The 26,172-nt window shown below is 42.3% G+C and overlaps 1 protein-coding gene across 9 annotated transcripts in view; it reads right to left on the bottom strand.

The window, feature by feature from the left end:
- The window catches only part of HIVEP2 (HIVEP zinc finger 2), a 135,121-nt gene that overhangs the window by 82,149 nt on the left and 26,800 nt on the right, over window positions 1-26,172 (bottom strand). For 7 of the 9 annotated variants that reach the window (XM_062490075.1, XM_062490077.1, XM_062490078.1 and 4 more), the window contains exon 2: window positions 21,069-21,174. The gene's annotated coding sequence lies outside the window, so the exon portion shown is untranslated. Of the gene's footprint in view, window positions 1-7,333; window positions 7,428-21,068; window positions 21,175-26,172 lie in introns of all 9 variants that reach the window. The other 2 variants (XM_062490076.1, XM_062490083.1) reach the window with 1 other exon arrangement.

Genomic DNA, 26,172 nt, shown 5'->3' with positions numbered 1-26,172 from the left:
CTGGGCTAGTACATGCCGAGGAGGGAACACACAGGCGAGTTCAAACAAAGCTCGTGTTTTCCCTCTGAAACTTTTCAAGTCCCAAAACCTTGCACGAAACCCAATCTGCTGCCACCTGAATGAAAAACAACAATGGGCACTCAAACAAGTAAGACCCGTGTGAGATTTTGCAAGCACAGCCTGTGCGGAAGGCCACCTGCCAACAGGAAGAAGTGGTGAGAAGGAATTTGGATCCAGCTGCTATCCTCCCTCAGCCAAACAATGCCGTGTGATAAACAGCATTAAGGATTTTTTTTTTTTTTAATCCTCAGTCACACTGGGAGCATCTATATCTGTCATTTTCACTCCCTGGTTACCAGGAGAAGGGCTTGAGAGATTTCTGTGCACAAGTTCACAGAGAGCTGATCTCCTGTTTCCTATCATAGGACATTATCAAAGGGATTGAGACAGGAAGGATGGGAGGGAAAGAAGAAGGAACAGCAAAGTGCCTCGCCGTAGGGCTGACTCAAGCTGCTAAATTCATCACAGGTAACACAGAAAACCTTGTAGCTGTCTTGCAGCCCCATTTCGCATGTCAGACAGAAAGGCTGAGTGGACAGAGAAAGAGGAGATAAGTCGGTATCTGCAGCCCTTGTTTCCTTAAAATGAAGTACTGAGCACCAGGAAATGAACTGCGGCCGCACGCTCAGTGGGTCATTGTGGCAGGTGCAACTTAACCTTAAGACCACGTAGCCTACTGCACCTTCAGACTCAGCCCAGGCAGCACCTGGGTGAAGCATGCCAATAAATCCACTCGCTGCCGATGGTAATGAAAAGGGTTAAAAACCAACCAGCCTGCAGCCGAAAATTCCACAGCGTTTCCCTCCACGGAGCTGCACACCGCGGGTCTCCCCTTGCTCCAAACGGACAAACTGCCCTAAAGACCGGCCAGCTTGAACACATGGAAACGCCAGTGCCACCGGCGGCCACGGCTGGCTGGAGCGCTGGGAGAGCTGGAGCATCGCGGCGATCCTCCGGCGCGGCCGCTTCCCGGCGCCCGGGGACGCGCAGCTCGCGGCTGCACGCGTCGGCGCCGGATTCACCGCCTGGCAGCCGAGGAACCCCCCTCTCCCTCCTCCCCGCCCCAGCCCCCGGTGAACACCCAGGATCTGGGTACTACCTGCGTTTATCGGCACAGCCATCCCCTGTCTTCAGTCATTCAAGGAATTTAACAGCCTGGAAATTCCCGTTGTCCATTATTTGAGGTCACAGATAAAAAGCTAAACAGCAGCCGTGACTCCCATCAATCATAAGTCACTCACTGATAGAGCGTATGGTAGGAGACCTACTGATGTAAGCTAGTCACCAGAGAAAATACCCACTGATGACGCATATCCAGGCACAAAAATAGTTACAGGGCCCCCAAAGGGATTATTCAACAGCCTACATTTAGATATTCCTTCAAGAGACCCGCAGTCAATTTGCTGCTATTAGATGGCTGGGGAACGTTGAAGTTTAAGTTTCCTCAGCAGACATAACCACAAATAGCCGGTTTAAATAAGCTACTGCAATTACAAGCTGTTTTGTAAATTTCAACACTGCATTATAGCGATTAAGTCTGAACAGAACCACTGGCTAAAAAATGCTGTATATAGCCTTTGCCGTCAATATTTACCAATTCCTCCTGCATATTAGCCAGCAATGAAAAGAACAATTTAAAATTAATTCACAGATTTTTAAACTAAGCCCCTTGTGCTACCCTAGAACAATGCTTTTTAATCATTAAAAAAACCAAAACTATATATGCAAAATGGTATTGGATATTTTGGGGCTACTTAAATGCTATCTGGAACAACTTTTGCCTTAATTTTTATCCTTTTTTGGTATTTGCCTCTGTACTACACAAAAAGAAAAATACCCAAATAGTCACTCTTGCACAAACCAAAACCATGTAAAGGTAAGCTTTGCAACATGCAAAACCACGTACCGTGCACCCGCTTTGAGCGGGGGCTAGAAAGAGGATCCCCAGAAATCCCTTTGAGCCTAAATTATTCTGCAATTCTGTGCAGCTGGATTTTTTGGCATTAAAAACATAATCCTCTAAATTAACCAATCAACTGATAATCCTACAATACTCCTGCCCACTTCAACACTTTCAGGATCCTTCTCGTGCCCAGACAGCAACAACACTTACTAGGCTATAGCTGAGCCTACTAGCACTGCTGAGCATGAAACACTGACTGTGCATTTTGGGCAATATTAAAATCTTAATTTTTAAAAAAATTTGATTTTAACATCCAACACCCCTTTTTGAAAGCAATTTTAGTGCTTAGGAGTCTAAAGTTTACTGACTTTTTGTTGCACATTTAGAATCTAAATATAGGAAAATATTGTATGGCTCTGATGCCTATTTCATTGACATACTTTTGGAAAGCATTACCTAGCCAAACAAACACTCAAGGATTTACAGGGTTTACCCTGTAAAGCAGGAGAAGGAATTGTCTCAGGCTGTGAACTCCTACCTCACTTTCTTCATCTGTGATAACATTATTAAAAATAGCACCAAAAACTATTTTTAGCACAACTGTTTCGTAAAGCCCTCATGTTTCTCTCATGCATCCATATGCTGCCAGTCCACATGGCCTAATTTAACAGTCCTAAGAAGAAATATTGGTGCCCTCTAGCTGATTTTCCTCACCAATTTCCTGCAGACAGTCTCTCCTTTCCTGAGCAGCAGTCTCTCTTTTCTCCTGACATTCCTGGGTCTTTCACTGGTGCCCCCGAAATGCAGTGCCCTGGAATAAAACCAGCCACTTCCTACAGAAGATACAGGAATCAAAACACTCAAATCCCCTAGTGCTCTGAGCTGTAGGAGCTCTTTAAATAGCGTAAGTGCTGTGAAAAATAGGAGAGGTATAACTGCGTTCGATACCACCACAGCAAGAACTGGTGAAGCACATAAACACACTTTATAACAAGTCTGCACATTTCATGGGAAAATACAGCCTTGAAATTTTGCATGAAACACATGAAGCCCCTCACCCATCCAGAAGTAGTATGATTCCCTCCCCATCAGGAGCCTTTAAAAAGCTTATAAGCCTTTTGTTATGTTCTGCCACACATTCTGAAGTTAGTCGGTGATGGATCAGACAATTTCACAGCTCAGAGCCCAGGATTTCCCTCTTGCCATCACACAAGCCTTGGTGTGCAGGGAGAGTTTTCCTCTCCTTTCACTCTGATGTCTGTCAAAGGGACAGACTCCCCATTCTACCCTCCCTGTTCCCATCCCCTCTGCCTCCAGCCCCTCTCCTGGAGGCTGTATCGGGTACCACTGAGGTACAGGGCCTCATGACCTTATAGCTGCATGTCCCTGTCCAGCAGGGACACAGCTGGAGCACATCTCCAAAGCTAGGAAAGCCACGAGGCAAGGATGCTAATGCATACTTTGAACATCATCTCCAGTGTGACAGGTGAGGTCAACAAAACAGTGTCCAAATCCCAAAGAGGAAATCTCTCCTAGCTGGAGAAAAGCCCCAGCTGAGCAAGAGCCGTCCCAGGAAACGCTGATCCTGTGGTGGCAGGCAGGTGCCTGGCAGCTGTCAGAACAGCTCTCTGGCACCTTTGAATGCATCTGCTCTAAGCCACACCAGCAGCCACTGGCTGCCCAAAGGAGGAAAGAGAACAGGAGTCTGTATGGAAAGTAGGGTTAAAGCTTGGTTCTCTTCCTCCTCGTCCAGCTAAAAGAGGCAGAGGTTGGCTGGAGCGGCTGTCTCTGTGCATTTAATTAAAGCCATAAACCTCTGTGGAGAACTCTAGATGGCCCTATGAACCATTAATCAAATTAAACATAGAAGGGAGATCAGGATCTGAAGCTCAAAATAAATAATGAGACTAACTTCTAGAGCTGCATTCATAATCCTCAAAAGGTCTGTTTAAACCTTGGTTGGGAAAAAGGAAGCTGCAGCATATACTGTGCACTTCTGTGTTTGAACAGCAATTGTAAAGCAGAAACTGCTCAAATATGGGGGAAGCATCAGGCTGATCCTGCAACTTCCATCTATCTTTGGAAAGTTAACTTACCATGTGCCATCTGCCTGTTGGAAGACAGAATAAAGGGTCCTAGGGCTCCATTTCTCTAGCACCTTATTACAACATTCCAGCTAATGTTCCTTTCACATATACCTCTAAGAAAAGGATGCTACAGACTCAGTCAATACTCATTAAGCAATTCTAAGCCAAATCTCCACATTAATTAAAAGATGAAGGGCTTATTAGAACATGGAACAAAACTCTTTGTTAGCATAAAACAGGCATTTTACTTGGCACAGTTCATTTTTGGCTTGTTTTTTTTTGTTTTTTTTTGTTTGTTTGTTTGTTTTTGTTGTTGTTTTTCGTTTTGTTTTTTTGCAACTCGCTGTAAGTTCTGCCAGTTCTCACACAGGAGACCTAGGACAAGGCTGACTTGTGCAATTTCTTTTTTGGAAGACAACAGATTTTTCAAAAGCCTGATTTCTTGAAACGTTAAAAGAACCCAGAAAAATCTTGAAGAGAATAAGTACAGATGTGGTAATGTGACAGATGTGCAGTGACAGTGGTGTATGCAGGATAAAAGGAGATATGGTGGAAAAATTAGGAACTGGCAGGAACAGCATTTGCTTTTTTCAGTAGCAAAAACTTGTTGCTTTTCAGTACAAAGAAAATATAATGAAAACAGGTGAAGGATGGAACAGGAATCACAGTTACATTGGTAACTAAGTAAACCCATCTAAGTAAGTATTAAAGAGTGTAGAAGTGTCCTGTTACCACAAAATTTCTTGATAGTTTAAAATATACTGTGTTTGAAGTAGGAAGCTGATGAATTATCTCTTACTGGCCCAGGAGCATTCAATTTAGAATATACAATTAATGTAGTGTAGGAATATTGTTTGTGGAAAGTAAAGAGACGATGAGGCTTCCAAACAGACAATAAGAGAACACCTCACATTAGCAAACTTTTATTTGAAATATTTATGATTTTTGAAACAAGGAGCAGTATCAGAAAATACTGGCCCACCAAGGATGGGATAGTATGGTGCATTTAGTCACCACATCATACAATATTAGATAAACAAGGTCACTGATGTCAGAAACACAAATATAGCTCATACTGTTCTCAGTCTGTCTGCCCATCAATGTCTTAGGGCCTTTCTCTCACTGCTAGCATTGGCAAAACAGGTAATATTGATTATAACTGAAAAACAAAATTAAAATATTATAGAAGCACAGGCTTCTGAGACTACATATTGATTTTTCTCTATTTGGAAGCAGGACTCTGATACCTCCCCTTGCATTCAAGCATCCCTGAAGAAATCTAATATGAGTAACAACGGATGATGGTGGTGGGACTTGTGCTTATTTTAGATATTTAACACAAAATCAACATTTTTACGTGTGGAAATAAGTACACTTGAAGTTAAATCTCAAATTAACACCATCTTTGATACAGTCTAAGATAGATACATTGGTAGCATAGTTAACAGTGAATTACAGAGTTTATGATAAAATTCTAAAGTAAAACAAACCATAAAACTAAAGAAAGCTATTGCCTGAGCACCTGAAATTGAATTTTCTTGAAATAAGAAACTAACATTTGAGAGCAATAGCCTTGTCTGTGTACAACCCTATTCCAAGATAATAACTAAAAATACTTTAAGATCTATTCTTTACCAAAATTCCTTTAAGGTATTTCTAGAATATGGTGACAAAAAACAATAGAAGTCTCAGTTGTCTCTTCAATCATATGTATGCCACTTGACTTGAAGGGACCAAATAATGTTAATCATCATAACATGACAGATTTACTTTATATATTATTCTACAGTGGCTGCACTGGTGGATAAGGAAAGAGAAACTGATGTCATTATCTTGACTTCTTTAAGATCTCTGATACAGTCTCACAAAACATCTCTGTCTCTCTACATTGGGGAGATGAGGATTTGATGGCTGGACCATTCAATAGAAAGGGAATTCCCTGGATGGTCATACCCAGAGAGTTGTAGTCAACCTATGTCAATGTCCAAATGGATCTGCATCAAGTGGTGTTCCTCATGGAATCTTAATGGGACTGATTCTGTTCAATACCTTAATTAATGACAGTGGAATTGAGAGCACCCTTACCAAGTTTGCAGGTGACACCAAGTTCAGCAGTCCAATTGATACAATTGGTGGAAGGGATGGCATCTCTAGGGACCTTGAGACACGGGCCAGTGTGAACCTCATTAAATTCAACATGGCCAAAGCCGAGGACCTGCACATGGGTGGAGGCAACCCCCAGTATCAGGACAGATAAGGAATGAATGATTTGAGAGTAGCCCTGTGGAAGACTTGGGGATACTCTGTGGTGGGTTGACTTGACAGGACACTACGTGTCCACCACAGCTGCTCTGTCACTCCCTTCCTCAAATGGACAGGGGAGAAAAAAACACAACAAAAGGGATAAGCATGGGGGAGATCACTCACCACTTACCATTAGAGAAAAAACAGACTCAATGTGGACAAAGAAGTTTAATTTCTTGCAAAAAAATCAGAGTAGAATAATGAGAAATAAAACCAAATCGTAAAAAAATTTCCCCTCACCCTTCTTGCCAAGCTTAACTTCACTCCAGACCTTCTCTCCCTCCTCTCTGCCTGTAGTGCAGGGGAGTGGGGAGTGAGGTTGTGTTCGCTGCCGCTCCTTCCTCCTCACAGTCACTTCTTTGCTCCAGTGTGGGGTCCTCCATGGGCTGCAGGTGGGTATCTGATCCTCAGTGGACCTCCATGGGCTGCAGGAACACAGCTGCCTCACCATGGGCTGCGCCACAGAACACAGAGGAATCTCAACTCTGGTGCATGGAGCACCTCCTGCCCCTCCTTCTGCACTGACCTTGGTGTCTGCAGGGCTGTTGCTCTCACATATTCTCACCCTGCTCTTCTCTGGATGCAACTGCTGTTGTGCAGCAACTTTTTTCCTTCTTAAATCTGTTATTCCAAAGATGTCACCTCTGTTGCTGATGGGACCAGCCTTGGCCAGCAGCATGTCCATCTTGGAGCCATCTGGCATTGGCTCCATTAAACACAGGGGAAGCTTCTGGCAGCTTCTTACAGAAGCCACAACTGGAGTTCCCTGCTACACAAGCCCAATGCATTGTTAGATGAAAAATTAGATATGGCCCAGCAATGTGCACTTGAAGCACAGAAAGCCAACTGCATCCCAGGCTGCATCAAAAGCAGTTTGGCCAGCAGGTCAAGGGATGTGATTCTGTGCCTCTACCGGCTCCTGTGAGACCCCACCTGGATACCCTATGCAGCTCTGGTGACAACCCCAAGTCAAACAGACCTGTTGGAGTGGATCCAGAAAGGGCCACAAAGATGATTAGAGAGCTGGAGTACATTCCTGTGAAGCCAGGCTGTGAGACTTGGGGGTATTCAGCCTGAAAAAGAAAGAGAAAGCTCTGGGGAGACCTCACAGCAGCCTTCCACTACCTACAGGGGACCTGTAAGAGAGGGACTTCTTACCAGGGCCTGTGGTGATAGGACAAGGGGCAATAGTTTTTGAACTGAAAGAGGGTAGGTTTAGATTAGATATAAAGAAGAAATCCTTTATTGGGATGATGGTGAAGCACAGGAATAGATTTCCCAGAGAAGATGTGGATGCCCCGTCCCTAGAAGTGTTCAAGGCCAGATTGGATGGGAGTCTGTGCAATCTGGTTTATTGAAAGGTGGAAGTTGGAACTAGATAATCTTTAAAGGGCCCTTTCAACCTAAACCATTCTGTGACTCTGTAGTTCCAGTGCTCAGAACTAGGAGTACAGTACAGAGATACTTTAAAGCAAAAGATGAAACAGTGATTGTAGAGACTATTCTGAAATGACATTTATTTCAGTTTGATGTTTGATTGCAAATCAGTAAAAAAAATCTTTATCCACAGGTACTGCCAATAAAAAAATTAATTCAGAATGTATACCCATTTCTAACTTCATCTGGAAAGGGAAACACAGAGAGAGTGACTAGGGTTATCAAAACTGCAGAGTGCAAAAGGGCAGCATAGGAAGCACCACTGTCTTCACTTTCTCGATCCCTGAGCACTGTGATAACATCATATTTAAGTGTTAATGACCTCACATGCACGATCTGACCTGCTCTTGAGGATGAAGTTTCTTGCTTCAGTGAGGTCAGCCCAGTGGTGAGGATGCCACTTTGCTTCTTCCTGGCAGCTGTGTGCTCCTGCCAGCTCTAGAATTTGCCTATGCCCATGGGAAGCCAATCCAAGGTGTTCACGCATCAGAAAACCCTGGCTATCCAACAGCTCACTGCCCACCCAGCTGCCCAAACCAGGCCAGGGAGCAGGAGCAGCCCCTCTGCGGACATGAAGCCACAGCCAGGACAGTGGGAAGCCTTTCCTCAATCTCCAACCACCTCCCCACCCACTTCCAGCTTTGGTGGCACTGAAGAATCCAGGCCAAGGAAAAGAAAAGAAGACCTCTCAAAGTTGAGGGGTGCTTCAGACACTGATGTGGACTGCTTCAGCAGGGACCATCAGAGAGCCAGCAGGGCCTTGAAGGAACTGCAGGGTGAAGAAAGGAGAATGTCCAAAACACTCCATGCAAAGGAGAGAGACACAGCTTGGCTGCAGCCTCCTGGCTGGTCCCTACCACCAGTACCTGCCAAAAGGGGAGATCACCCCAGAAGGTGTATTTAGCTCTGTGTTGGTTTGCATACTAGGCCCGTTGAAACCCAAGTATGCCTGATGTTTCAGAAATGCCCATTTGTGATATTTTTTCAAAACGTTTGTCCATTTTTTTTCCCCTTTGTGGCAAACGGCACAGCTTAAATCCATGAGTAGTTTCCTCTAAAAGAGGTGGTTACTTTTCCTCTTGCAAGGTTTTTTTCATATTGCTCAACAATCAAGGAAAGAACACAAGGATCAAACTCATAAAGCATGCTTAAAAATTGGGTTTATTAAAAAAAGTACAATTACCAAATCACATTGCTTCATCTTTTATATTTCTTAAACAGCAGGGGAAAAAACGTATGAAATCTCATAGAGACTCTTCAGGGATTTCTCCGCAAAAGACAGTTTCACTTGTTAGTTATATCAAAATTCTTCTCTTCCTGGAGTCCCTCAAACCACCATCTCTTATCTCTGGAATACATTAAACTATGAAAAAAGCATTATCTTGCCAACTTGGCATAGGGAGAGGGGGGATATGTCTCCTTGCTCTTATGGGAATGCCTACTGAAATGAACATTTTTGGGTTGCTCCACCTTATGCACTGACAAATATGACTCTTCTCTTACTGACATCTCTTTTTCCTATGAAAAGTTCAAAAGTTCATTTGCAGCCATCCAACATCTTAGCTTGCTACACAAGCCTCTGGGTTACTTAATCGAGAAATTAGATTTCCACAATGCATGGCAGTACACTCACCACAGTCAGACTAGGAACTGTTGCTAATTAACAAAAATGCCAACATACAATTATTTATTATATTAATTAATGAAAGCATATATAAGCAGCCTATCTGTAAGAAGTTAGATGCAATCTCTAACAGACTTCCTGCTACTGTGCTGCCAGTTTCTCAGTGCAACTGTGGCCATTCTTAATTAAATAAATAATTTACCCTGGAAGATTTCATTGAGTGCCAGACACAAGCACCAGGGCTGGGTGAAAATAAATCACTGCCGGCAGCATGCCAGTACTCGTTCCTAGAATCTATGGAAAACTGCTACTTCTCTACAGCAAACATTTTGCATAACCATTCTGCACAGTTCAACTGATCTCTGCAATATCATGATAGCAAACCCCCCTCCATTTCCATGTATTTTAAGACAGTACTTCATGTTCTTTCAATTTAATTCTTCTCATATTTGCTTGCTTTTTGCATCAGTTGCGCAGCTTCTTGTACAGAATCATCTTCTTAAAAATTTATTTATTTAGGGTTAAAGTCTTCCTCAAAGCTAGCTCTGGGTCTGATCCTGACCCAAATCAATCCCTTGAAGTCACCATGTTAATGCTCTGAGTCTCTAACTATCCCTTGCTTTAATTTCCACCATACACCTACCAAGCTCAAGTTACTTCCTTCTCTACTGATGTCCTCTTATCAGAACATATAAACCCTGCTTTTAATGTTTAGCATTTACTGTTCTACACTGCTATTTAGGTATTTTCATAACCACAGAAAAAAATAGGAAAATTCCCACTTTGTGCTGTGATGTCAATCTATTTTAAAATCTATTGCAAGATACCACAACAAATATTATGGTGTGACTTCAATACCTGACAGCAGTGTAAACATCAGCAAGTTTTCCTGGGTAATCACAGGAATCTCAATTATCTGGATACTGTCTCAGCAAAAGGGCAGCCTGACTTACCGTATGGTCAATGACTTTCTATGCATTAGTAATTTTAGAAAACCTAGATGGGGAAAAGAGTCCTTGGTTGCTCCTTCAGAGAAAATTTCTCCTTACATTTTTGTGGTCAACTTATTGCTCCTGTTCAGAAGAGTTCAGGCATTCTGGGGGGGGGGGTCTGTGCTCACCACTCCTGCCCCACACACCGCATCCAAAAGGTGAGCTCCTAGTCTCTCTGCCAGGTCAGGCTTCAGTTACTATTCCCCAGTCTTTCAAAGAATTTGGCTTTTTCTTGCAAATTTTGGCAGTCAGCATGTGACACTTCTAATATAAAAAAACCTGGCATTTCGAGAAAAAGCCAACCACCTTTTGGGCCTGCTCCCCTGAGGAAACAAGGAAGGGAACATATTCTTCTCTGGATACATTTTACCCTAAGGCACATAACCTCCCAAGTGCCTCCAGTGTTTCACAGCTCCCAAAACTCTGCTTGACCACCTACCCACTTTTTGGCCAACTGGCTGACCCAGAATAGCAGCAGAGAAGCAGCAGCCAGTGCAGGGAGGAAGAAGCAAGCACAGCTTGTAAAGCAGCACCGCGTGGGAAGGAGCCGCTCGCCGGGCACAAAGAGGGTCAGCTACGGCTTGCCCTGGAATGAGCAATGCAACGGGGTCGGACCACAGAGGTCATGAGAAGAAAGGGTAGGGAAGAAAGAGCACACCAAAGGAAAGAGCTTTCTTCTGCTGCTGCAGTTAACTCCCCTAAATTTCCTCCCTCCTCCTGGTTCCCCAGTTTCCAAAAATAACCTGTACAAAGGCAAAAAACTGCAGAGGCAGGGAGCCTTAAAAGAGCTGCAGTTGGAAAATACAGAAAGGTGGCAAGGGAATTTATTTAAGAGAAAAAAGCCCAAGAAAAAAGAGACACATTCTTTTTGGAAAAGAACAGTGACATCTTTTAGTGTGAAGCCATTTCAGCAGGGATGTAGGTCAATAGCTGAAACCAGCACCTGCAGGGTCTCAGGTCCTGGGGGTTGATGTGGGCAGCCACAGCAGCAAAGCAGCCAGAGGGGCCCAGGGGTTGTTTGGCCTCTCCCCAGGAAGCTGGAGAAGGCTTGGGCTGGTCTTGGTCCCTCCTGCCCTCACTTCAGCTCAGCAAATGGTTCCTCTTTAGGTAGCCACACATTTCATGTTTCTGGTGTCAGAAGATGCTTGATATTTGCCCTTAAAAGGCACTTTAACATGGGAAACATCTCTTAATGACTAAGAGAGTCAACAGCAAATATTTGCACCCAAAGAATTCAGTTCCTCCCACATCAAAGCAACCTCCTAGAAAACTGATTATAACCAAATTAAAAAGCAACTAGCGTGCCTATCAAAACTAATTGTTTTGCTGCTGGGAAAGAATTAAAGGCTCAGAGGGCCTGAAACAAACACTGAGGGCTAAATTTGATTCCTAATTGCTAGACTTGACACCAAGGTGAGAGAAAGGAAAAAAAACCTACTCCTGCTGTGCAGGAATGGTTGTCCTGTTCACATGGCATCTGTGTTAAGGATGGTGTTTCTCTAACAACTGAGAAGTTAATTCAGATAAGGGTTGAGAGATTTGGGGTTACACAGACATCAGCCGTCATAATTTCCAAATCACACTGGCTTTGATTTCAGGTGTATTACACCACTCCAAAGCTACATGCAATTTTTTTGTGTCTGTTTCTCAACTCTGATCAAAATAAGCAAGTCTCAGCACATCTCTGCCTCACTACAGTGAGACAGATAAAGGAACATCCCTACTTACTCCCCCAAAAGCAGCGAGACCGTGCTCACTGTCTAAAGGTCTGTTTTCACCAACATCTCCTTCTTGTGCCTTTCACCACTTGCTTTCTCTATAGGTGGAAAAACTATTAAGGTCTCCAGGTCTCTCCTGTCCCCATGCTTTTAACATGAAATACTACCACATACTGCAGAGTATCTCGGAGAAGAGTGCCCAGAGAACTATTCCTCTTCTTGTGCAACAAAACCACTGCTTCAAATGCACATTTCTCCACCTCTGCAGATATGTGTTATCTTCTTGCATTCCAGCAGTGACATTCCAAAAAGTCTGGAGAAAATTGGTAGGTGGCTCTGAGGAGGAAGTCTAGACTGATGCCCCAAGCTCAGCCCTTGGGTGCTGCATGACCACTGTCAGCCAGGGTTTGAGCTTCAGCCTGGCACACACTGGTACCACTGCCCACAAAACAAAGTGTTTCAGAGAAAGGATGTTTCTCACCTTGGTGGTTCTGGAGAAAAGTTTAAAAATACAAAGCAAATACCACCTAAGTCTTTAGAAAACAAGCAGAAATGGGAGAAATTATTTGGAGTTTTGGATAGGGTTTAATTCTTGTAATTTCTGATCTCTTTCTTCCCTTTTGTGCTTAAGTAACCATTTTCAAATGACACAGCTAGCAATGCCAATGAGTTGTTCCACAGTGATCTTCTTCAGCCTCCTATCGAGATGGAAGTCACCACAATCTGAGAAAACATCCCCTGGCAAGCAATGGCACAAAGTGGGCCAAGCCATGCCTCCTTCAGGGAAGCAGCAAAGCTGTTTGAGAGAGCAGCATTTTTACGAGGGAAGTTTAGGAGAGTGGGAAGAAGACAGCTTCACACAGCCTGAGCTGTTTTTCCCAGCAGAGCAGAGCTTGAGAAGGAAAAACACCACAAGCCTCTCATCTTCTCTGGCTTGCCACAAAACAGGGGTGTATTTTTCAGCAGGATCCTCTGAGTCTGACACTGAACTTAGCTCAACTGACAAGAAATGTTAATGTTTAGGAACAAGGTAGGTGGAGAGGAGGAGGAAAGAAGACATTCATTATTTGATGCAGAATTCATTCAGAAGCTTCTTTTTCACAGCCAGAACCAAAATTTCCATTCAGCTCTTTATTTCTGGTACCCTAGATAGCTTGAACAACTGGAAGAGGGATCTAGAGGGAGCCCTTACCCTTTCCTGCATGGCAACAGCCCTTCCTCAGATACCTTCAGAGAGAAGCAGGCACATTTTTGAATGTCAGTCTTCAGATGCAGGATGAGCAATTTTCCCTGGGGATATTCATACTGGTTTTAGGCTTCCAGATCTGGTGCACAGAAAAGATCTGCCTCCTATCACCCATTCTGGTGCCTGCAGCAGCCTCCCAATATGGCCCTACTGCTCCTCACGAGACCCCAAAATCTCCATAAAAAAGAGGTCACAAACTTAGCAATTACTATTTAAAATAGGCTGGACCACGGCATGAAATTCATCCATGTATTTTACGTATTTTCTCCTCATGTCAATCTGAATTATCCTTCTTCTGGTACCTTCTCCCACTTTGTATATTTTTATTTCCTTGCTCCATTTTTTGTTTCATTTGGTTTTTGTCAACATTAGGTCTGAAAACCAGCTTTCCCCTCCAGAAACCTGAGGAACATCTCTTTCCATTGCTGTGCTCTTCCCAGCCCCGTTTTTGATCTGATCACCATTCTGCCTTTGCTCTGTTACCTTACTCTTCCCATCCTTGATTTCTCTCCTCTTTTTCTTCTTTCTTTGATGTTCCTCTTGGTGCTTTCTCTTCATCTTTCCTGCCAAGCTGACTGAGGCACTCCCCTAGGAAGGTGTTGACAAATGGCAGCTGGGCTGTTTGGAGGGTTATATCAGGTAAGGACACCTACAAAGAAATCCTTCAGCTCTCTTGCTACCTTGTTGGCTGGAGTGATTTCTCCTCTTCATTTAAGGTTGTATACACAGCAGTTCCTTTGTGAAAACTCAAGAAAATGAAGGTGTGACAATTCAGGAAGCATATGCCAGTATTTAACAAGCTACATCTGCTTCCTTGTTTTGGGGGGCTGTGCAGATATCAGAAGCCACAACAACAACAACAACAGCAAAACTGTGAGGATGTCAAGTGCTGCATTAGCAAGGGACCTGGTTTTACCAATGCAGCTCTCTCTAAAAAAAGTGAACATTTAAAAATGACACCTTCTTACTTTGCAGCTCTACTGCCTGGAGGGTGAAATCCACCCCTTCGTGGAATGCCAAGACAGAATCACTTTGATGCTATTTATTCCCTTAGAAAACATTTACCCACATTGCACTGGTCTTCTGAAGAGAGTGAAATTTCCTACAAGCAGAATCTCAAACACAAGGTTCCCACTGCAGTGGAAGCAAGGCTTGTTTTTAAGGACAAATATATTTCTGCTGCTATTTATCTACAAAAAAACAAAAGCCCCAAACCAATTTTTTTTTTAAAAAGGAAGAAAAGAATACAGATTAAAAGAGAGATTAATTTTATTCCTACTCTCCTTTTGCACAGTATAACTGCAGTTGGAATTTGGTCGACTGCTCTCCTCTTGCACAGCAACTTCCAACTGCAGAGCTAAACTCTTCCCCCAGTGAGACAGAGAAACGATACTGAAATCTCTAGGCTAGATCCACTGGCATGCTCTGACTGCTTTGCCTGTTTTAGCAATACAGAGCAGCTGTAAATCTAGTTTAACTTGCCACTTCTGTCAGCTTTACCATGCCAGATTAGCACTGTTGTTAGCCTCACAAATACCAACATCTGGAGGTTCTCCTACTGCCCAGTCTGACTTTAAACCTTGCAAATCTGCAATTCATCCACCCATCAGCACAGCTGTCAGGATCAGCCTGAGGTAGTACTTCACCCTGAGTAAAATGTATTTATCACAATCCCCCATCCTACATTCCTGCAGTCAACCAAGCAGATCAAACAAAATTCACGTAATGATCAGCTCTCAGTTATTCCCTGGCTGATTGCCCAGTTGTTCTGGAGGGTGACTCCTGACCTCTCTGGGAGCAGGTGCCTTTCTAGTGCAGGTCTGTGAATTCAAGCCAGCTGGGAAAACAAAATACACTGTTTCTTTGTACTTCTATACTTCTTTGGATGTCAGGAAACAGAGCTAAGTCTTGTTTCCTGCTCCTCAGCCAGGGGAGGTAGGGGAAACTGGAAGTAAATGTAGAGAAAGGCAAAAAAAGGGCAGATCAAAAGGATCAAGGAAAACAATAATAATAAAATAATAGAATAAAAAAAAACAGCCAAACAAACAACAACCAACCACCCACTGCTTCACTCTGCTCTGTAAAGCAGTACATCTTGGAAACAATGTGTCCCTCCACCCCCATCCCAAGTCCTTCTCTCTAGGGATATAAAACCGTCTCAGGGATTAATATTATTTTCTTGCAACATTCAAGTGCTGCTGCACTTCCAGTCTTACAAAAAACCCTCAAAAAAATCCAGCCTCTTCATTTGTTTTTCACCTGATAAAAATGTATGTAAAAAAGAATCAGAGAGAATTTGGGGGGGGGGGGGGGGGGGGAGCAGGTGTATTCATGTCAGTTTTGATTTTCTAAGAAAAAAGGCTTTGCTTTATATATAAATAAGTTGACAGGAAAAATTTTGGTGCATTTTATTTTTGCCCAGCTCAGTCCCAACCCCTCACTCTGAATGCATTAAAACATCCACCTTCAGCAGAGCCAGGCCCTTCGTGTTGCCATGGAACTGAAACCTTTGCAGTTTGGGTGGCGATGTACTTATTCTGTACTTATGCTTTGGAAGCATAGTGTTCTTACACTTCCTATAACAGAGGCAAAATCACTGCATAGCATTAACTCCCTTAGTATTTAAGGCATTCAATGTCTTTCTTGCCTGCTCGTCTTCACACAGGGTTTGCTTTTTCTATCTTGCCACATGCAAATGAAACACATTTGACATAGCTGTTCTTGTCTTCATGAGCTCAACAGCTCACACGCTGAGCACATTAGAGAAGGTCCACAAGACCATGGTCTTTCCCTCTTTAATAGGAAGCTGTTTTCCAGCCTGCAGCAGCTGAGGGCTGCAGAAAGCATAAGTGTGTAAAATATATGTGGACACAGAAAAGTATTATCTTTCAAGGTGGCATTTTAAGCAGGCTTTTGAAATCTAACAAAACCTATGTATTGCTAATGCTCTTGATGCTCCTGAATATTCTTTTCTACCCGTTTCTCTGGATAAACAAATTACACTATAAAGATCCTACATCAGGGACCAAATCTTTCAATACCTTTCTTTAATAACCTAGGCTGGTGGGATACCAGTGGTAAACATAGCTTTGAGCACTTCAGTAAGAGAAAAAGCAAAGTTGGTACAATTCTGTGTCATCCTAAAGATTCAGCCTACAGTGATTATATTCAGCAGATCTGAGCCTTTTGCCAAAGCTTCTGAAAAGGCCTGTACACAAATTGCAAATACATAGATTTTTATGCTCAAAGCAAAAGCAGAGTACAAAAATATCCAAGTTCATTATAAAAAAAATATTACCATAGTAAATAAATCAACAAACAATCAAATAGCCATTCATGTACGTAAACACTGGATCTGTACCTGCAGAAACAACTGGAAGCCAGTCCATGGTCTGAAGCCAGCCTGAAGCTTTTTTTGTCCCAAGTTAAATATTTGCATAGTATTAAGCTTAAAATTAAAGCATTTGCTGAAGAAACTTGCTGACTTGTGTATATGGAAAAACAAGAGGGAATTTACTGTCCCTGCACACTGGGGCAGATTCTTGGGATGCCTTCTCCTTCCCATGAATTCCTGGACAGCAGAGAGACAGACAGACTACCGACCGGGGAATTCCCCTCTCGGTTTCCGGAGGATTTTGTGTGCAGGCTGGACAGAGAGGCAATAACCCAGGTACTGACTTTATGAAGGCAGCATTTGTTGCTTTGGTGCCTGCCCCTCGACCACCTGGTAACACTCCTTCCTTTTAGCATTGTCCCAGTTCAGAAAAGCCCCATTCACCCAGCACCTCCACCCGTGCAGGTTGGACTGGTCCCTGTGCCGCTCCTGGCCCCCCATTCCTGGTGGCTGGGCCAGCATGCCAGCCACAGGCAGGCTCCAGCCACTCACTGCCCCAGGGACACAGGTTGGGGGCTGCTCACAGAGGGGCTTTCTGAGGCAGGGCTGGCCCCTGGAGCCCACTTGCCAAAATAAGGCACAAAAGCACTGCTCTGTCTGTGTGTCAGTCAGGCCACAGCAAGACAGCTGATTCCCGGTCCCTAGGTGCTAGCGGGTCACACGAGACCCTCTGAGTGCCCAAGTTTTTGGGTTCCCTCTTCTGCCCTCCACAGAGGACAGAGCTCTGCTGGCAGCACAAGCTCCCTCTCCTCCTTCCACCCTCAGCACGTGTCTGACAGTCGCACGTCCACATCGCTGCGTCCATTACCTCCAGCTTACATAAGGCTCCTGCCATCAGCTTTCTAGTTACAGGAAAATGTATATTGAGCTGTGATGAAAGGCCAGTGCAATGTCAAGAGCATTAAAAGGACTCCAGGGACTGATTAGAGTCAAAAAGGAAAGGATTTATGACGGTTAATAAAGTTAAATCTGTCAGAGTCCTGCTTATTCTTTCCAACTGCAGGTAAACAGATCTTAAAGGAAAAATCATTAAGGTGTAAAATTACTAAGGGTATTACCATCCTATCTGAAAGAAAACCTATGTGTTGCTGTGAAGCACCTGGCCAGGAGAGAGTTAGGTTCACTGTGGTACCCACAATGACCTCAACAAAGAGAGGAAAAGGAGATACATCACCTGTCCTGCTTTGGGTTAGCAGCAAGGAACTCAGTAGCAATCATGTATGTCACCTGAACAATCCCCAGTGGGTCCTCCTGGCACTTGCCACTCTGGTTGGCAGCTGGGACAGAGCTAGGACTTCCACAGACCATGGAGCACCACACTGTACCTCAGCAACAAGCATGAGCAAACAGGGAAGAAAAGCTTCCCTCTCCATTGGCACTTCACAGTCACAAGGGAAAAGGAGAAAGCAAAGAAGGAAATTCTTGCCTCTCCCAGTCTGGTGTCACATATGCACCTTCTGCTGAAGAATGCAATCTACCTGGACACCAAACGAATGCCCTGAAACTCTACTCTAATGTTTTATAGTCTAATGTGCATGAAAGTTAGGATAATTTTACAAGACACTGGAACTGGTTGCCCAGAGCAGCTGTGGATGGCCCATCCCTGGAAGTGTTTCAGGTCAGGCTGGAGGGTGCTCTGAGCATAGTGGAAAGCATCCCTGTCCATGGCAGGGGTGGTGGAAGTAGATGGCCTTTAAATGTCCTTTCCAACTGAAGTAATTCTATGATTCTAAGAAGTTACTGATTTTTCCACATGGAAATAACAACACTGAGAGAAGGCAAAGCAAAGTGGAGGGACCAAGTTTAAAAAAACTATTGCGAATTTTCTATCTATATCTAAATTACATGCACTTTATTGGATCTCGAGTTTTCATTTTTCTACTGCTTAATAATCACAAATATGTTATATATGCCCTTTCCATTTTGTCATTCTTTCACTATATTACATCAAATTTAATTTCCTGTGGAAGTGTGTAATCTTTTCGGCTGTCACTGTCTCAGAAGCTTCTCTGTAATAAGCAGAGCCTCGTCCTCTGGCAGGTTGATCTTTTATGAGCTGTGCTCCTGCAGATTAGTTTCCTGAAATGTGCGCAATGCTATCTGAGAACTGGCAAAAGAGGAGAACCAAAGTAACACCCGAAAGGAAAAATAAACATGAAAACCTTCACTTCCTTCTGACTCCTGTGTTCACCAGTCAAAGGAAATTTCATTTTGATATGTGTAGATGGCAAATCCGTGAAGGTTATTGCCGCCTATCAGAAGCTTCCCGAGGTGCGAGACACAGCCTCCCTTGCCCTACAGCTCATTAAAAGTACAGCTGTGAGATGGCTCCTCGCTCTTTGTGCTGGGGAACATGGAGATCTGCAAGTGGTCATCACTCTGACAGCTGCCTCTCCCCACCACCCTCTCCCTTGGCACACCAAGAGGTCCCGGAAAAGCCACATTCCACCAGAAAACTGGAAATGTCAACCAAGACTCATTCATGATTTCATGATGAGATACCTGTGAGGGAAGTAAAGCAGATCAGCTGGTCTGCTGGGTCGTTTCCAGACCTCTGCCCCTGCAGGACATGAAACTCATCTTTTTCAAACCAGCTTTCCATTACCAATGCTTACACACACACACACTAAAACACCCAATTTACAAAAGCACATACCAACAAATAATTCTGAACATTTAATCAACTCACAAGAAACATTACCAACAGAAATTCTTATTCCTGTATCCCTCCTGAAAAGGTGCTTAGGTATGGACAACATAAGAGACATCTGAACAAATACAAACAGTCTGCAAAGGGTGATGCTAATGGTGTTTTGCTCTCTCACTTTAGTGGTAGATGTCACCTCTGAGAGCTTCTCTTGGAACTCTCCAGCCAGATGTGGAAACCTTCACCAACCAACACACAGGCTACCCAAGTTGTGAACTGCTTTCCCAAAACACACTGCACTGATCAATGAAGAATGATCTTTCTCTTCCTGCTCCTTGTAAGACTTCTGTCTTGCTTTCCCTCTCTTACATCACTGCTGTAGCAGTGCATCATCCACATTGCTGACAGAGTCTTCAAAATTACATATAAAAATACAGTTCATTAAAGCCAGATATATACTTTCAGAGCAAACAGTCATCTCTCCTTATCACATATAACAAGCATTTCACTAATTAAGTTCTCATTATTTTGTCTATCCATTTCCTTGTAATTCTGTTTTACATTTGTATTTTTAATCCCTAATCTCTAAGAAATGGGTAAGCAGTAAAAAAAAAAAAAAAAATCAAGCAGGGAACATTACTTTAACAGAAAAAGATTACTTTAACATTACTTTAAATGCAGTGCAACTCCACTCCCATCAGCATGAAGAAACTTTTTTCAGCCAGCTTTGGAAGTTGCACTGGGGCCGTAAGTCAGATGAAGATGTTCCATGCTAACAGCTATGTGGTATGCTCTGAACTGCTTTAGAACCCGAAACAATGTAATCACTCTCATAAAACCATTTTGCCATAGTCTCACAGGACCTTAGTGTATGTTAAAAATTTCAAGCCAGAATTGTAGAAAAGAAAAATATGCCAGCTATCAGTAACCTTATATTTTTTGCCTTGTAGGCCATAAATTGACTATCCACCCTTCACTAGATGTGGATCTCAGCCTCCATTTCCTTATACAGGGTGAGGAAAGCAGGCTCAAATATGAATTTACTTCCTATTGAAATCCTGGTCAAAGATGGTGGGTGATGTAAAGATAAACATCAAGGGAATAACTGCCATCATCTGGTTGAGTTTGGTAAAATGGAATTAATTTACACTTCTTTAGGGACTCATTGGAGTGTGAAATTAATCTAATTTAGACTGACCAGAAACTGGAAATGGAATGAAGAAAGAAAGCAATTAAAGACCTTTCCTAAATGCAAAAAAAGTACTGCTGTAAGTGCAGCAACACAGTTAAAGTACAGAACAATAAATACAGTTAAAGTACAGAACCCTTCATGCTACTGCTACCACTCCCTCCTTGACACAGAGAATAATCATCTGTATATCTACACATATCACTGTACCAGTATAATCTCGTCCAAAGGAAACATTGGTAGAATGCTTCTACCAATATCTGTGAATGTTCATGTTCAAGTTAAAACAGTTCACTATTCTGCATACAGGCCAGGCTGAGCAGATAAACATCTGCTGGAACAGCTCCATGTAACTGGTTGTACATGTGGCTTAACATTTACTTCAATGACTTTTAGCACCTTCTTGTTATTGTTTCTGTGTTGTTCCAACAAGCAATAGTTAATGTAAGATGCAGACGTTCACATACCGTGTATTTGTGAATAACTGGTTCCCAGAGATGCAGCAGTGATAACATTGTCATCGTAGGAGTCAAAGTAGCTCATGGTAGATCACATGTCAGAAGAGGGTCCCACCTGAAAGTATAACAAATCCAGATACTGAGTTCATCATATTCAGAGGTTTACAGCAAGCTCTGCCAATACATTTATGCATTTCACACATTCATTCTGTGCTTTTTCCAGGCTCACAGAAAACATTTTGCCATTCACAATGGCAAGAAAAAGTGCCCTGATGTCACCAAACTCTTTTGGCCCACTGCTCCAGACCATATTTCAGGCAAACCATCAAGGCTTTGAAAACTAGTTTTCAATATTAAAGCAGAATCTGTTACTGTCTGGTAGACAGATACAGAATTTCAGATTTCCCATTTGTCAGGTCCTTGAAAAGCATGTAATTCCTTTCACCAGTGCACCCAGTACACCAGTGCGTTGCCAGTTTGTCTTTATCTTTCCTTTTTTTTTTTCTTCTCCAACATTGTAAATTGATGGTTTGGAAGAAGGCACAACTCTGGAGCTCTCTTGTAACCTATTTTATTGAGATCAAGGGATCTTAAGAAAGCATTTACCTCTCACTGGTGACTGCAATCATCTTATTTATAATCATTTGATAATTTAAAATCACCTGGTGGTTGATTTAAAATATTTTGATAGCTAACCAATGCCGAGATGGAAAATGAGCTTATATCAGCAGTGCTATCTGCAATGACAAGACACTGCAACAAACAAACAAACAATCCAATTTCTTAATCAAGCCTCCCCAAACAGAAGCTGGTCTTCCTCCTACTCTACAAGCTGCATCTCATCCTAAAGTAAGCAGTTTTCGAGAAGAAAGTCTGGTAAATAACAAAGAATTTTCAAGAATTCAGACTGCTTTTTTGCAATGCTTCTTTGACTCTTCATGCCTCCAAAGTGGCTTGGCTCTCGCCTTTATTACACTTTAGTGAGCACCTGAACACCCCACAGTTCACTAGTACCATACCTTCATCTGCTGCCACCTAAGCAAGTCCTATACTCTGCATTTGCTTTTCAATTAACAAGCATAAAAACATGTGAGATCTAAGTTACAAAGAACATAATAGAACATAATCCGTGGGTCCAAAACAGTAACAAAAAATTATTGGTGAAGGGTGGTATACTGCCCATGGGTATGATGCTACAATATAATATCTAAAGGTAGCCTGCTCTGAAACAGTATAAACACAGAGTAGTGCACATACTTTTGGGCATAGGCACACTTAAATGCTAGATGCTGAGCTACAGCTTGGGAGCCAGCAGCAAAGAGGAAAACAGGTGAGCAGTGACTGCTCAGAAGGCAGCACTGGCTGTCAGATGGTGTGGAGATCTGTGTGTCAGACAGACCTGTTCAATGGAACTTCTGCAATTTTCTTTCCCAATAACTCTCCTTCACCTACAAATGCAGAATTTCTCAACCCGCTGAAGCCTTAAAAAGAATCTTCCTTCCCAGGGAAATAATATCCCCACCAAAGGATAAACACACCCAACTGCCTTCAACAGAAAAACACAGTAAGACATGCAACACATTCTTCTGCTTGCAGATTTATTTGGAGTCATTTAATCATCTGTCCCTAATGACTGCACCTAATCATTTACCTTGCAAACCACCAGGATTTTTCAGGTGAATAATTTAACCATCTTTCTTTCTGTTTTCTTTATGTCTGTTAACAGTAGTGTTGGAAAATGAAAACTATAATGAATACTTTTATTTTAAAGTTCCAAATCACCATATGATTCAAAAAGAATGATCACTAGATAGCTACATCATGAACAGAAATATACAGTACACATGGAACCAAGTGACAAACAGTCTATCATCTCTAGTGAATCAGTTCAAACCTAACTCAACTTGGTAGTTGTCACAAGCTACCTCTGGCTTCCTGCTCGTAGGACATCAGGTTGTAATTCTTAATTTGATTCCCTTCTGCTCAGATTTCTTCACTGAGTCTTTATCCTCTTCCTTGGCCAGGTCGAGATTTTCAAGGCCACCAGTTATGCCTCATTTCACAGCTTGCTGTCTCTCTGCTCACAGTTGAGATGGGAGGGATCTCAGAGGCCAAGTAGAAAAAAGCCAAAACTGCTCAAAATAAACCACTTCTAGTGGAGTCAGAGGTACTTATGAGCCACAGCTAAGAATTGATGAAATTACTAATGACGACAACTTTCAAGATCTTTTACAAAGACCTTTCTGTCAGAGGTCTCCTAATTCCTTACCTGTGGTAAGAAACAAATGCCAAACTCCCAAAAATATACCTAAAAATTGCAAATCCTAGAAGAGCTTCTTTAAGGCAAAAAGAAGTCTTTCTAAGTGAAGCAGAAGCATGGAAACCATTGTGAAATGAAATGGAAATTACATGGGAGGTATTTAAGTATGTGGTTCGAGCAATTATGGAACTGGTGTTGACAGAAATGCGTTGGGGACCCAGTGCTTAAAATTTCAGTGGGAGAAAGACTGGGAACTAAACATATAAATCAATATAGGAAAAGAAACTGATAAGAAAATGAATACAGTTCTTGTCTAAACTGTTTATTTTCTATAGCTAGACAGTGATAATCTCTAGTGCTACCTATTAAAACCTTCATTTTCACACGCAATGTTTTAAGGAAATGTAATATTAGGCACAGTTAGAAAAAATTAATGGAAGCTGAAAATTTTGCTTCCAACTTAATTCTGCACGTGTGCAATCACTTCTTAAAACTGAGTCTACATGTCTTAGAACTACCCTAAAACTGCATTTATAGATACTAAGTTACAGATAAATTAATCCCTTGCCCCAAAGTTACTCCTTTCTTACAACAACGTACAGCACTGAAGAAGCAAATATGTAATCTTTTTTATTATTAATATTCATATAAATGCACATAGCAAAGTCACACCAACAGAACTACAGAGGTCTAATAACCACGGGTATTTAGAAAGTCCCTATAAAACCAGTGTTGTGCTCCAGGATTTACCAGGATTTTAGCAATTCTTTCTCCTCATGCTTATTTGAAGAATGAATGAGGACTTAAGAAATAGACAAAGCAGCTAAACCAAATGCTTAGATTGATTACATACAAGCACCAAACTCTTTACCAAACCCAGGTCAGGCGGTATCAAGCCTCAAAAACACTCAAGAAACATATAATAGAACATATTTTATTATTAATTTCATTAAAAACTATAGCTTCTAATTTCAAAAAAATACACCTCTTAATAACCTTTCAGAAAAATAGAGTTTAAAATTAAATTTAAAAATGCAATTAATTATCTGAAAAAAAAACTTTCCTGTCCTTTCCTCTCAATAAATCTAAAGCTCAAGTATTACTTTCCTGGCACCTGTTTGCTGTTTTACGACTTCAGCACGATTTTAGGAAAGGTGAGAAAGTTGGTATTTTGTTCTTTCTGCCATCAGAAGCTGCATTACAGACAAAACTGCAATTCTGTGCTTCACTGTGCAACACAAAAAATGGATGGATGGATGGATGGATGGATGGATGGATGGATGGATGGATGGATGGATGGATGGATGGATGGATGGAGTAGCAGTAAGATATATCAGACATCCATGCAGACTGAAGCCCTCTTCTCTATACAGAAGACGTCCAGTGCCTGACAATGACACAGGCTTTTCCCCAAACCATGCCTCCACACACACTGCAGCCGCACTCCGGGAGGAAAACAGGAGCAGTAGTTTCTCAGTAACCAGGAATTACACCACTGATAGCAACTATTCAGTTCTGCCTTTGTAATGTCTGAACACAGACAGGTCACATCAACAAGTGGGAGGGCAAGCAGGAAGAGAATGAGAGAAATGAGATGCAGCTGCAGGCAGGGGGGAAACTGCAGTAGGGGGTTCCACAGTGATGCACAGCAATCTGCTGCCCAACAGCATTGGGGAATTCAGAAACCGGATATTGGAAGCACTCCCTGGCACAAAGCTGCACAAAGGGAGTGAGGGACATGCCTCAGAGCTGTACAGAAAATAAAGCACGAAAATCTCCAGACAAGCTACTTTTTATTTTACTTTCTTTGATAACCTGCAGAGAAAGCCTCTAAAATTAAAAAATACTTGTTAGTCTGTCCCTGGCACAATATATTCCACCAGCACTACTTAATTAATCAAGTACATTATTCTTTGTCACTTTGTCACTCTATGACTTGCTTTGACCTTTCTCTCTTTTAAACTAATCTTATTTGTTTGTTTTGAAATTCTGCCCCTTATTTTCATGAATGTTTGTGATCACAAAATATATTGAAAGTGACAGACAGTAAACATTACTGGAGGCTGTTGCACTTGGACTGTGACTTGGACTGTGATGTGAATGATCATCCAGAGGCGGGTATATCAGCTCAGAGTTATAAGGTCACTTCAATGCCCATCGTTCCAAAGATCAACACTTTTGAAAAACAACCTCTAAAATCAAGATCTAACACCAGGAGAATTTCACACTAATCCCTCTTTCCATTCCAGCCACAGTAATGAAATTTATTTCAGAGAACAAAAGTCATTAAACAGAGAATGTTGACAAATGAGACAGAAGATGCTGGGAAAAAACACCCCATTCCACCCCACATCCCACTGGGATATAACATCCCAAGTACTGGTGAGAGACACACAGAAAAAGACAGACAGAGTCAGTCTAGAAAAGCACAAAGAGATTTGATCGCTAATCACAGACAGAAACCCATCTGAAAGTCACAACTGTCTCTGCAGGCTCTGAAAGATGGAATTAAATTGGCTTAGTACTATATTCAAAAACGAATTTAATTAGCTGACATTAAGCAGGATAAGTTTGCAGTACCATGTTGCTCTGACAAGCTGTCTCCAGAAGGGTAAGTGGAAGGTAAAATCTTATTTTTCAGGATGAGATTACGGCCATGCACTGAGACAGAAGTAATGGCATGTCTGCTGAGGACAGCTGAAACTTGGTGCTGGACATTCATCTCACACTATAAAAGGATGGTATGTAATAGACGAGCCAGAAGTGGGAGTTTCAGATTCTGTACATTTATTCATATGGTTGTGCAGCTTCATCTACCTTCTGCTGTTGCCACTTACATGAAGGAGAGAACCT

This window comes from Cinclus cinclus, chromosome 3 (assembly GCF_963662255.1).
Source record: "Cinclus cinclus chromosome 3, bCinCin1.1, whole genome shotgun sequence".
NCBI classification, from domain to species: Eukaryota; Metazoa; Chordata; class Aves; order Passeriformes; family Cinclidae; genus Cinclus; species Cinclus cinclus.
This window is presented reverse-complemented; position numbering and strand designations above follow the sequence as displayed.